The following is a 13,488-nucleotide window of genomic DNA, read 5'->3' as shown; positions in this document are numbered from 1 at the left end:
CACTCTCCATCTAAATTCTACAAGGTTAAGTTGCATCTTCCATGCTTTGTGATAAACCAAAGGTTCTGGGTTCAATACCACAATTTGGCAGATTTTCAAACTAATTTCCATCTAAATTCAATCATGTTTTGTTCTCACTTGAACCTTCCATGCCAGCGTGGCTCAAGAAATAAAGTCAGGGGTTTTGTTGAAATAGCTAAAGCAAAATACATGAGCCTACATGGGCCTTAACAAGAATAATAATAATAATGAATTGCATTTTTATAGCGCTTTTCCAAGTGCTCAAAGCGCTTTAAAATGGTTCATTCATTCATACATTGGGAGGTGAAGCGGCGAACAGTCAACGCCAGTGTCCTCACTTCCTACATTCACACCAACCGACTCATTGGAGGCAATGTAGGGTTCAGTGTCTTGCCCAAGGACACTTCGACATGTGGACAGGAGGAGCCGGGATAAGAGATAAGACCCACACACAAAGGGGCTTTGAGCATTGTATGTTTGGGCAACGCATGCAGTTGTGTTCTCATGAGAAGCAAGAGGATATCAGCGAAAAGCCACTTTGCTCCCTGCTCCACCTGCACATGGAGGTTCACAGAACCGCTATTGTTTACTTCACTCCAGTTTGCGCTAAACCCAGACAATATTTTCAACACGGTCTACTGGAAAAGAGGGAGTTAAATACCATGAGCTGTTCTCAGAGAGGTCCATGTCCCTCTCGCTTCCTCACTCACCACTACCAAATCATCATAAGAATACATCCCTACCACGTATTCCCTGTTACACCCTGACAGGATGTCTGGAAATACATGTACAATAGAGCTTTTGAGTATACAGAATGGACAAATAGCCTGCTGTATTAAACACCTGTAGAATATCCAATCGTATTACACTGTGAAAATAAACCCATTTCCTTTCAAGTCAACATTTTGGATTTCCTACTAGTCTGCATGGAACATGCTTTCTTGGACATTCTATATAGGACACGTTTATTAACAGAGAACTTTTCTTACCAAAGTAAGATCTAAAATTACATTTAGAAAAGGTACAGTTGGCCTGTGATAACTCCTCTGTCCATGCACTCCCAATACAGATCCACCGGCACAAAGGTACAGTTGGCCTGTGATAACTCCTCTATCCATGCACTCCCAATACAGATCCACCAGCACAAAGGTACAGTTGGCCTGTGATAACTCCTCTATCCATGCACTCCCAATACAGATCCACCGGCACAAAGGTACAGTTGGCCTGTGATAACTCCTCTATCCATGCACTCCCAATACAGATCCACCGGCACAAAGGTACAGTTGGCCTGTGATAACTCCTCTGTCCATGCACTCCCAATACAGATCCACCGGCACAAAGGTACAGTTGGCCTGTGATAACTCCTCTATCCATGCACTCCCAATACAGATCCACCAGCACAAAGGTACAGTTGGCCTGTGATAACTCCTCTATCCATGCACTCCCAATACAGATCCACCAGCACAAAGGTACAGTTGGCCTGTGATAACTCCTCTATCCATGCACTCCCAATACAAGGTACAGTTGGCCTGTGATAACTCCTCTATCCATGCACTCCCAATACAGATCCACCGGCACAAAGGTACAGTTGGCCTGTGATAACTCCTCTATCCATGCACTCCCAATACAGATCCACCGGCACAAAGGTACAGTTGGCCTGTGATAACTCCTCTATCCATGCACTCCCAATACAGATCCACCGGCACAAAGGTACAGTTGGCCTGTGATAACTCCTCTATCCATGCACTCCCAATACAGATCTAAAAGGTACAGTTGGCCTGTGATAACTCCTCTATCCATGCACTCCCAATACAGATCCACCAGCACAAAGGTACAGTTGGCCTGTGATAACTCCTCTATCCATGCACTCCCAATACAGATCCAAAGGTACAGTTGGCCTGTGATAACTCCTCTGTCCATGCACTCCCAATACAAGGTACAGTTGGCCTGTGATAACTCCTCTATCCATGCACTCCCAATACAAGGTACAGTTGGCCTGTGATAACTCCTCTATCCATGCACTCCCAATACAAGGTACAGTTGGCCGGTGATAACTCCTCTGTCCATGCACTCCCAATACAGATCCACCGGCACATGTCTCATGAATGATATGCTCTCTGCGCTTTTGATAAGCTAATAGGCATCTCTGTTGAGGCAAATTGATAAACGTGACTCTGTCACCGAGACATGATTCAGTATTGATTAACGTTTAGCGGCGTAGGATCTTTAACATCGCACGTCGGTTTGGAGGCAGAACATTTTCCTCTCTATTGTTCATTATTCATTAGTCATCTGGACTGCCTCTGGGACTATATCCCCCACCCACACAACCCCCCCACACACCCCCCAATCTGCTATGGTTCCATTCTCATATTGCCCAGCTCCACTAGCCGAAGGATCCATCAGATACGAGAGCAGAAAGAGAGACTGACAGAGAGAGACAAAGTAAAATTTCATCTAGTTTGGCCCCTTTATCTCTTTTTCAAAAGATAATATATTCGTTGATTTTATCATGTGGGAGGGCGTGGGGGGGGTGTAAGCGGGTGAAAATGGAAATAAATTGCTCCTTTGAAATAGACAGGAAAGCATTGAGGCATGACAGGAGTGGTGTGGGAAGTGTGTTTGCTGCGGTGGGTGGTGGCGGGTGGTGGGCCGCGGGTGGGGGGGGGGGGGATGTTGAGAAGGTGCAATGAAGGAGGAATCATACAAATTATGATTTGACTGATTTACAGTCTGCCATTATGGAAAGTCACGATAAACACTTTTTTTGATTTGATTTGATTTGATTTATTTAGAAAAGCAATCATAATACAACATTATAATCAGCGATTCAAGGATTACACAGAAAAGTCCAAAGACTTATTTCCACTGAGGTCCTCTCACACTGAACGGAACAATACTTTAAAATACATCACAAATACATAACAGTACATATACATTACATACACAACACAACAAGTACGACCCTATCCATCCCTCTATGATGACCCTTTATAGGGGAACCTTTTCCAGTAGCCATTGTTTAGTCTTCTGTTTAAATGTCCTCAAATTGGAGGTCAGTTTAACACTGGTTTCCAGGCTGTTCCACTGTGTGGCTCCTATATAAATGAATGAGCCTTTGCCCACTTTACTTTTAAAAGCAGGGAGCACCACATCTGCAATACTGGCTCTGGTGAAATGGTTGTGTACCTCGTTTACTTGCCTGAAACATGTTCTTAAAACTGCTGGGACCTCTCCGTATTTAATTTTATGGACCATGTTTAGTCTAGCCATTGTAACCTTGGATTCTACTGGGAGCCAGTTCAGCTCTCTGAACTGGTTCCTTCCTATATGGGTTCTGGGTTCCACTTCTGGGTTCCACTTCCACTTCCACTTCCACTTGCACACAAAAAATACTATGACTTATCCACTTTACAACCTGGCGTCCCTATTTTGGGCCTATATTTATCGTTCAAATATTGCAAAATTAGTGGATTTACAAGTGAGCTTGTAGATCTGCTATTGTTGCGGGACACTGTCGAACACATAAGTATAAATAGGGCTTAAGTGGTTAACACAGGCGCACATTTAGACACATTTAGTTTGCCTTTGATTCCCGTTTGTCATTTATTGATGTCCCTCTGACTGCCAGTAAGCCAAGTGCAGATATAAGCAAAGTCAAAAAAGGCAGGAAAAATTCATGAGTGTCTCCACAGGGTAAACAATAAAACAGAGCAAGCTGGAGGCAATCCAAACGTGTCTTTTCTCGGACACGAAGTATAATTGAAAGTCAAACAGAGATCGGACAGCCTGAGCTATCACAGCTCATGCAATTCGCTGTAACTGGCAGAAACAAACATGGGTGGTTGTATGGTGGGAGTGATGCGTGTGTGTGTGTGTGGGGTGGGGGGGGGGGGGGGCTCTTCAAATAGAACTAGACACACAAAAAAATACAAACTCACAGTAACCTTTGCACTGACACCTTAAATAATCTTTATCCTCGGTCACTCCTTAATACACAGTCAAATCCTGTGTTCATTTACTGTTGACAGTGTTCAGAATTGATCTGTAATGAGCCAATTCTTTCACTTTCAACATTGAATTAACAGTGGATTTGACGTTAAATGAATTGTAATTCAGGGGGATTCCTAGGCAGCATGCAGTCACAAGGGGCCATTCTAAGGCCCTGAGTGGTTTATCACAGACACAGTTATCTCATGTGGGTCAAATTGAATGCCACTGTATGGTCTTCACTATCGCCGTGCTCTAAAGCTGGGGGGGGGGGGGGTTGTGGTGGGGGTCTGCCATGCAGTAATATGAGACACGAGCCGTCGATGTGTTGATGGTCGGGGTCTATCTCTGTAAGCTCACACAGAAGACTAACTAAAAGCTCTCCCGTTCCTTTACTGTGTCAGGGAAATTCAAAACCACCGACTGCATTGAAAGACAAGACATTAGCATCCACTCATGTTCTCTCCTATTATCCAACCACCCTCTCTTTCTTTTTCGCTTCTTTTATTGTCTTTCTGTTGCCTCTTCCGTTCCTCGTTTCTCTCTTTCCTTCCCCCGATGGTCACATTCTACCGTCATTAGCCAGTTTTCTCTCCCTTTTCCTTTTCAGTGCGATATATGCCACCAATTGTTCTATTGTGTTGTTGCATTGTGCCGTCGTTCGTATTCCACACGCCAAGGATTCAGCCCAGATGTTTAACACAAGGCATTCCAATTATCATGCTCTATTTGTCTGTGCATGTGTGTGCGTGCATGTGTACAGTATATCTGTGCACAATGCAAGCTCTCTCTCTCTTTCTCTGTGTGTGTGTGTGTGTGTGTGTGTGTGTGTGTGTGTGTGTGTGTGTGTGTGTGTGTGTGTGTGTGTGTGTGTGTGTGTGCACACGTGCGCATGTGTGCGTGCATTTGCTTATGTACAGAACAAAATCTGTATATAATCCTGCATGAAGAAGTTAAATTAAGTCTTTACATGCCGACACACTGGTGACCATCAAAAAGTTTTATCCCCGTCTCCCCGTTAATCCCTCTCAGTTAATGCGCATCATCGCTGTTATCATCAACATTAGCTGATCAAATAGCCGGCTTATCTCCCTTTGGGGCGTGTCATAAGCCCTTTAATTGTCCAAAAACGTTATGTTTCAGGAAATGAAACATTTCCAATAGATTCAATGTAGTTATTACCACAGACTTTCAAACCGGGCCATCCCTATTTTGGCAAGGTCATTATCGGACAAAACAATAATAATAATGAAAATAGGCAGATCTACAAGCACACGACATGTTGCATTGTGTGATACTTGTAGATAATGACAAAGTTTGAGCATCAATTTATGAAAACCAAAAACATAAAAAGGGTTTCTGTCTGACAGCATTGATACTTCTACAACCATGCACCATATCACACTTTAAGTAAGCAGCATCCTTCACTGTGCGTGCGTGCGTGCGTGCGTGCGTGCGTGTGTGCGTGCGTGCAGACTTTGTGCATGCATGTGTTTGTGTGGTGGTGCAGGGAGTGGGAGTGATGCACATTGCACAGGGTCCTATCACAACAACCACATCCCCTTGAACTACGTCAGGTGTGTTTCCTCTGCTCTCTCATTTAGAGGCCTCATCATTTTCATATTTTCACACCGCAGACATTACTATCCATGTGCCGGTACAGTATATGCAATATGAATGTGGATGGGAAGAGCAGGAGCTGTGCGGAGTGTGTGTGCAGTCTGTGTGTGCGTGTGTGCATGCGTGCGTGTGTGTGCGCGCACGCGTGCGTGTGTGTGTGTGTGTCTGTAAAGGATGGGGGCTGGGGGTTTGGAGGAATTTCTCTGGAATCTTACAGCAGCTGGTTGGCTGCTGGGCTGGTATCCATGGCAACGTGTGTAAAAAGAGTGCAGGCTCTGTCCCTCAGTCCCGTCTCGGTGCTCTATACAAAGAATAACGTTTCAGAATTACATGCTCTCCCTTCTCTGCTTATCTCTCTCTCTCTCTCTCTCTCTCTCTCTCTCTCTCCCTCTCTCCTCTACTCTCTAATCCACGCCACTACCTCAGATTGAGAGCAATCTCTCCGAGTGGAAAAAAAAAGTATTGCCATTAAAAGCCGTTAGCGATTCCACCAGACATATTGATATTTTGGGGGGACTTTTCCACCTTCATTGATCGTATTACAGTGAAGAAAGGACAGGAAACAGGGAGAGAGAGAGAGATGGGGAGTGACACGCAGCAAAGGTGATCAGGGATCGGGATTCAAACCCGCAACACACTGTCACTGCAGGCATGCGCCTGGACCGCTAGGTCAGCGGGCGCCCCTGACCTTTTTAACCCATTTAGACCTGAGGACGATTCTACAAAATGTCGTCTAAATATTTTTTCTGCAAACCCTATGTTTCTATGTCAGTAGCGCGGCACTCGGTGCCGCTCTACGAGCTTGTAGATCTGATATTTTTTAATAGCTAATGTATAACAAAATGCTTAAAACACCAGAAGGGGTTCCCGAACTTCCCGTCATGAATGGGACAGTGCAGACTCTGTGACTGTCAAGACGAGAGGACTAATGGTACCTCAAATACAATGTCTTATTCAAAATATTATATGGACATGTAAATTCACCCCTGCAAGGATAATTGAGAGAAAACGAAAAATAACTGGGAGTAGTTATACTCACCACACTCACCACTAGCAAGGATTTTGTGGAATATAAAAAGATTGACTCACAGATAACCTTGACTGGTGAAAATTACAGAAAAACACTAGCTGATGCAACACCAGGGACAGTACGTACAGTCCAGCCCTATTCACATAAAGTAGCCTATACAATGTGACTTTAAATAGTGAGAACTTTGAGAAGTGCACAATCCAGCATTGTAACTACTAGAGCATTTCCTGAGGAAAGTATTTTCTGTTATCATACATACTATCATGAGATAACAATAACACATGTGTCCTGTAATGCATTTCTGGTTTGAGATGACAAACCTTGCGTCAGAAAATGGTGGATGGAGGAGAAAAAACAGAAAGCTGGCCACAATTGTATTATTTGACTAATTAATCTGAAGCTCTGGAGTGGACCTCAAGACACAGGCAATGCCACAGGGCAATGGGCATTATGTACACATGTAGGGATATGGACATCTGGGGCCCTCCTTGCTGTTCCTAATTAATTTAGATACAAATAATGTACAGTAAAATAATTGACCATAGTGGAACAGTAATGTGAAATTATGAGTTGGGCATGTGTATAATCTGTATATGCATATATGCGTATATGGAAGATGTGTCCCAGTCACACATTATTATGTGCTGAATTAATATTAATATACTGTATAGGCTTTGATGAAGCCTTTTTTTCAATTTCAAGTAAAACGAAATGTCAGTACTGAATTGATTCATATGCATCAATGGGTGATGGTGGTGTATGTCCATGCTCCATGGTGATGGTGGTGTATGTCCATACTCCATGGTGATGGTGGTGTATGTCCATACTCCATGGTGATGGTGGTGTATGTCCATACTCCATGGTGATGGTGGTGTATGTCCATCCATACTCCATGGCAATAAAACATTAGCGCAGACCACAGCTACCAGACAGTCATGTAAATGTGTGTTCTACACCAGGGGTTTTCAACTGATTCTGAAATAATAACCAATCTGGGGGCCACTGTTGTGTTGGGTGGGGATAGGGGCCAAGATTTATAGTTCTTTTTTGGGGTGGGTAACACATCCCACTGTTTCTCAACCAACAGTCCACGGACTACTAGTGGACCATGGTATAATTAGGTCTGAAGGTGGTCCATGTATGGGGAAATGTTTCAAAATGGAAATGAATAAAATACCTTTGTTAAATGAATTTAAATATGTTTAAATAAGCTTGAAAATGTATAATTTGCTACATGATACTATGCGGTAGTACACGCAACGATTTATATCAAGCCCTTATCGCTCATCATTATCTAACTGAAATATATGCTAATGGACCAGAGTTAAAAATAAGTAGACAACTACTGATCTATTATTATCTCACGGTTAACTTAATTCCATTCTCTTACTTATTCAACCTTCCATATTAAACTCATGTTATATTAACTGATACTGATTGTATGAGCGTCAAGCACACACATGCGATATACATATTTCCTAATAATGATGACTCAACCAGGGACCCTATGACCCTATGGGAGCCAACCCAGGGCAAAGCCAGGAGGGGAGAAGCGTACCACCTATGTAGACGTGCTGCGGCGCGACAGCTTGGCTGACACTGAAGAGCTCAAGAACCTGATGTTGGATAGGAAATAGTGGAGGGCAGCGGTCCAGGAATCCCGAGTTGGTGTTGGCTAGACCTCACTCTCGCAGCAACTAACTAACTAACTAACTAACTAACTAACTAACTAACTAACTAACAACCAGGCAATCCGTATACACTTCCCCATCTTTGAGATTTGAACTCCCTTTTTCCAAATTCCAGTGAATTAAAACATTGACAGGTCATCATAGGTAACCAGGTCATTCGGTTTCTCAAATAGTGGGGAAAGAAATACAAGTAAAAGATAGAACACTTTTCTATGTTTCTAATGCATGATCAGGGACCACATGCAATTCCTTCACAGACCAGCAGTTTTCCATGGACCACCAGTTGAAAACTCCTGTTCTACACTACAGCATCCTACATTCTACACTGCAGTATTTGCTTTTCTCTGCTCTGTTGTGGGCTGCTGGTCTGAACAAGGCTTTGGCCTGAAGCCTGGCCTGCCTGGTAGAACTCTTTCCAGGCCTCATGCTCTTAATCATGAACATAGTTAGGTGGAAGAGGGGCATTGTTCGACATACTGTACATAGCAATTGCAGACAAGGAAAACCCTGAATAACTGAGTGGAAAAACACAACAAACTAAATGCTTACATTACTGCATGATACAATTAAGCAATTCTCATCCTATCATGCTGGGCAGGACCACAATACCTCCATTTTGGATCAAGATGGCAAGAGTAAAAGGGGCACAGGTGGCAGAGCTTCAGCGAAAAAGACTGCTGGACTTGTTACAATAACAGTGACTAAATTGATGTCTGCCGTTTGATCTATTGACCATTTGCAGACCGCGGCCATCTTCCCATCAGAGTTTGGAAGCACTCGTTTTCAGTAAAGCAATGTCCTGCTGCATCCTGCATTATGTGCAAATTCTCACTTTGCCCCTCACTTTTCCACTCGATTTGCCATTCACTTTATGCATGCGCATAGCCTCTATTAGTTTATCATAATTATAATTATAACTAAGGAACATAGCCAGAATCAGCTTCCTGTCACCCGCGGACTTGGAAAAGGTTATTCACGCTTTTATCTCGTCTCGTTTAGACTATTATTATAACTCCATTTACTCTGGCCTATGTAAAAAAAACTATTTCCCGTCTCCAACTCGTCCAAAATTCGGCTGCCAGAAACTCAAAAAGACGTGAGCACATCACCCCTATATTAGCCACCCATCACTGGTTACCTGTTAGTTACAGAATTTTACTTTTTACTTTTAAAGCAGTAAATGGTCAGGCTCCGCAGTATGTCTCTGACATGCTGGCTCCCAATAAGCCTACCCGCACACTCAGGTCCTCGGGCAAGGCCCTCCTTGAGACCCCCACAGCCCAGCTCATCACAAAGAGTGGCAGGGCTTTTTCAATCCGTGCCCCCAAGCTGTGGAATGCCCTGCCTATTAATGTAAGACTCGCAAAGTCTGTGTCATGTTTTAAATCCCTTCTGAAAACCCATCTTTATGTTAAGGCCTTCTCCTAAATTCCCTTTGCTCATCTTATTCCATTTTTCTTCATTATAATGTGTATGCCTTCATTTTGTGTTTGCTGTTTTATTTACTGATATTTTGTTATAGCTGTGATTATGTTGTTGTTTTTACCTCATTTTGTTATTATGTTGTTGTTTTTACCATGTTCTGTAAAGCACTTTGTGACCATGTCTTGAAATGTGCTATATAAATAAATTCATTATCATTATCATTATAACATAATCATCTGGGGACCTCCCAGAATAATTAGTAGCGGAAGCTGCCTAGTCTAGGGGGTGCGTGACATTAATAGTGTAATGGTGGTGATGGTGTTCTAATTAGTAATTAAACATACCCTATCAACACATTTCTCTGAACTTTGACCTTCACCAAACCTCAGTAGGTCAACCATGTGAGAAGGTCATCTTGTATCACTGGTGATTGGTAAACTACTGCACCAAATTGGAGAAATCTCACCTCACAATCCAGAGAGAGGGTTTACGGCAAAGTGTAATTCTGAGTGGTCACCTTTATCCTATGATGAAACATTTCAATCCTGATTCTTCTTTCCTGCCATGATCTCCTTACCCCACTTTCTCCTGAACAGGGGCGGCGCTAGGGGGGGCTTGAGCACCTCCAAAAAATCCCATAGCACCCCTGTAGCACTCCCAAGAAATTCTCAACCAAAATGTACATTTCTCCCCCCCACTGTCAGTGAATACAATTATTTTCTCTGGAATTATTTGGTAGTCATATATTATCAATAGCCTATCTATTATACATTTAAAAGAATGTATAAATCAAAAATAATAGATAAGTATAAAACTTTAACAATATAGTTTGCCATCTTTATATCATAACTTATTTAGTATATACTCATGATATAGTAATGCTACAACTGTAGAATAACCTTTATTTACATTGTGAATTCTGAGTGATCAAATTTGTGTTCTCTTCTCTTTCTTCTTTTTTCTTTCTTTATTTTCTTCCTGTATTTTGTTTGTTTGTATTTTGTTTGTATTTTCTTTTTTCCTCTGTTTGTTTTCCCCTGTTTGTTTTCTGAACTGAACTGAACATCGATTAGTAAACATGTATTGTCGTATGGAGGATTTTTAACTTGTAAAACTGTGATAAAGCTGTCAACATGGAATGAAGGGGTCACTGAATGTAGTACTAAGTATCAGTCACGAGGATCTCAACACAATTGAAAACCCATAATCTTTTCAAACACATATTTCAAAAATGAAGAGTGATTTTATTTGTCTCTTTAGATCATTTCTTTCCTATTGCCCTAAGGTACTTCCATGCCAAAGGAAAACTGAATTAATGTTTTAGAGAGGATGCCGGGTGGGGATGGAAAGTTGCCGTATTAAATTTGAATTGGATTACCTGGCCCCAAAAATGTATTGCTGTAATTGGTGGCAGTCATTTTGAAAAACATGTACCGGTAGGCCTATATTTCAGAATATGTTATGTTTTTCCCCTTTTACTTCCTTTATATGATGATTTACTTTTTTTTTTAATAGAAGTGGATATTTGTACGTCTCTAAATGTTCTGATGAATTGAAAATGGTGGACCCTGTTGTAAACAAGTGTAATGCTTAATCATGGGTCCAAAGTAACAGTTTTTGTATTGACTTTTGAGTTTATTGAGTTTTTGTATTGACTAGTTTGAAATGTACTGCATACTATCAATCTATCAATCAATCAGTCTTCCACTATATGGGAGATTCCTCAACCTTGCAGGCTGTGATCCCCAAAATCATATTTGAACTGGGCTACCCCAGCCCGCACCCTGACAAGGCTGCACTTAATTGGAACATAGGAGTTGAGGCATTACATTTTCGGTTCCACAGATACAAAATGTGAAAATAGCAGATCAACAAGCTCACAAGGCGGCATTGTGAGCTTGTCGATCTGCTATCGTCACCTGGAGACCCCCCCAAAATCATGTGGGACCCCCCTGGGGTCCCCCCTTGGTCCCGCAGGTTGGGAACCACTGTGTTAGACAGCACTCTCCACCACCAACACCAAAAAACACCAAATGGGGGAATATGTTTTGGAAGAATGTTGTCCATGTCGTCCCTCCAACAGTAGACTTTAAGCCAAGGGCTCCATTTTCGTCCATGCTAAACCCCTTATCCCTAAACATCTGGGTGGGCACTAAGGAAAGCTGGGCAATGGCATGTATGTTATGTTGTTTTTCCCTTTAATTTATCAGCCAACTGTATATTTCATTAGAAAGTGTCTGCCTTTGCCTTGAACTGCCATTAAAGTTTCAAGTGACATTACTCACCTAAAAACCAGTGCCTGCTCACTTGTGTGCTATTAGAGGAACGCTGGCACCTCCTGGTGGAGAAAACACGTCTTATCAGCATGAGAGCTATACTTATGGAGATTCATTGGAAGTCACATATTTTACGCCACACATTCTAACATAGTAACATACTACATAATTATGCTGTGGTGTGGCTGTAGCCTACATTACACACTGTGTATGCGTTTCCTCATTCAGTAACCTACACCTCATTCAGTAGAAGGCTGGAGTTACAGTGTGGAGAACTTAGACACTTAGAAAGTGTCATCAGTGTAGTATGTCAAACCCACAGCTGTTATAGTTCATTTCCAAAGTGATACATTTATTTTGTGCAAAAAATTGTCAGCTGTATGATGATAAAAAGAGTATGTGAATACCAATGATAGTGGGCCTACCAATTCATGGGATATTGTTTACTACATTGTTTCGGTACTTTGGTGTTTCAACTTTAGCATTCCTACTTCATTCTAGTGTAAACTCTTAACAACAATCCTCTCTCTCTCTCAATTCAATGCAATGTAATTGAAGGTGAAGTAAAGCTAAAATGCACTAAACCGCGGCGAGTGAGTTTTTGTATTGAGTTGTACTTGAAATGTAGGCCTACTGTAATTCTGCAAACTGTTAATAAATCAATCAATCAATCAATCAGTCGGAAAACTGGCGAGCATGATGCAAAATCAACCATGCTAGGTAGCCTGCTAGTAGGGAATAGCTACTTAAGGTGTCACCTTTTAAGAGTCGTTCGATGGGTTTGGGTCAAAGTGGTCAAACCATAGTTAGTTACAGTTGGGCAGCAGGCTATAATCGGGGTCAAACCCTGGCCTATGGGTCAAACAGCACTCGTCTAGTGGTCACTCACTGGTCATTATTAACCGGAAGAGTCCCAGCCAAGCTAGAACAACAAACGTTACGAGCATGTAATTGTAAACTTCCGTCAGCTGCGAGGAGAGGCTGACATGCAGCTGACAAGCGTGAAGCACCATAATGAAGAAGATCTTCGACAGCTGGCTCAGCCTGGCTGCAACAAGATAGCCACAGCCCACAGACAGTTTTCCAACAGTCTGTGCAATAGCGGAACCCTGGCTGGCTGCTTATCAGACTAGTCGACTCATTTAATTCTACACAAATGAACACAATAAATAAATAAATAAATAAATATGTGGACAATGAGGGATTTACATCAAACCGCATGAGGTGTTTTAATGTACTTCATGCAGCTTAAATAGAAATATTTATATAAGAGTTAAGCTTTAATCCATCGTCGTCGCACCAGGGGATGTCGCTTGGCGAGTGGCGACACCTTCGTACTGCGTGCGGAATATTATGGTTGAGTTGCGTGTAGAGGAGAGGGGCGTGCCCAATACTGCCCATAGAGTGCCCCAAGCGCAGCACTCTGTAGTTGTAG

This window comes from Electrona antarctica, assembly GCF_951216825.1.
Source record: "Electrona antarctica genome assembly, chromosome: 23".
Lineage (NCBI taxonomy): Eukaryota > Metazoa > Chordata > Actinopteri > Myctophiformes > Myctophidae > Electrona > Electrona antarctica.
This window is presented reverse-complemented; position numbering follows the sequence as displayed.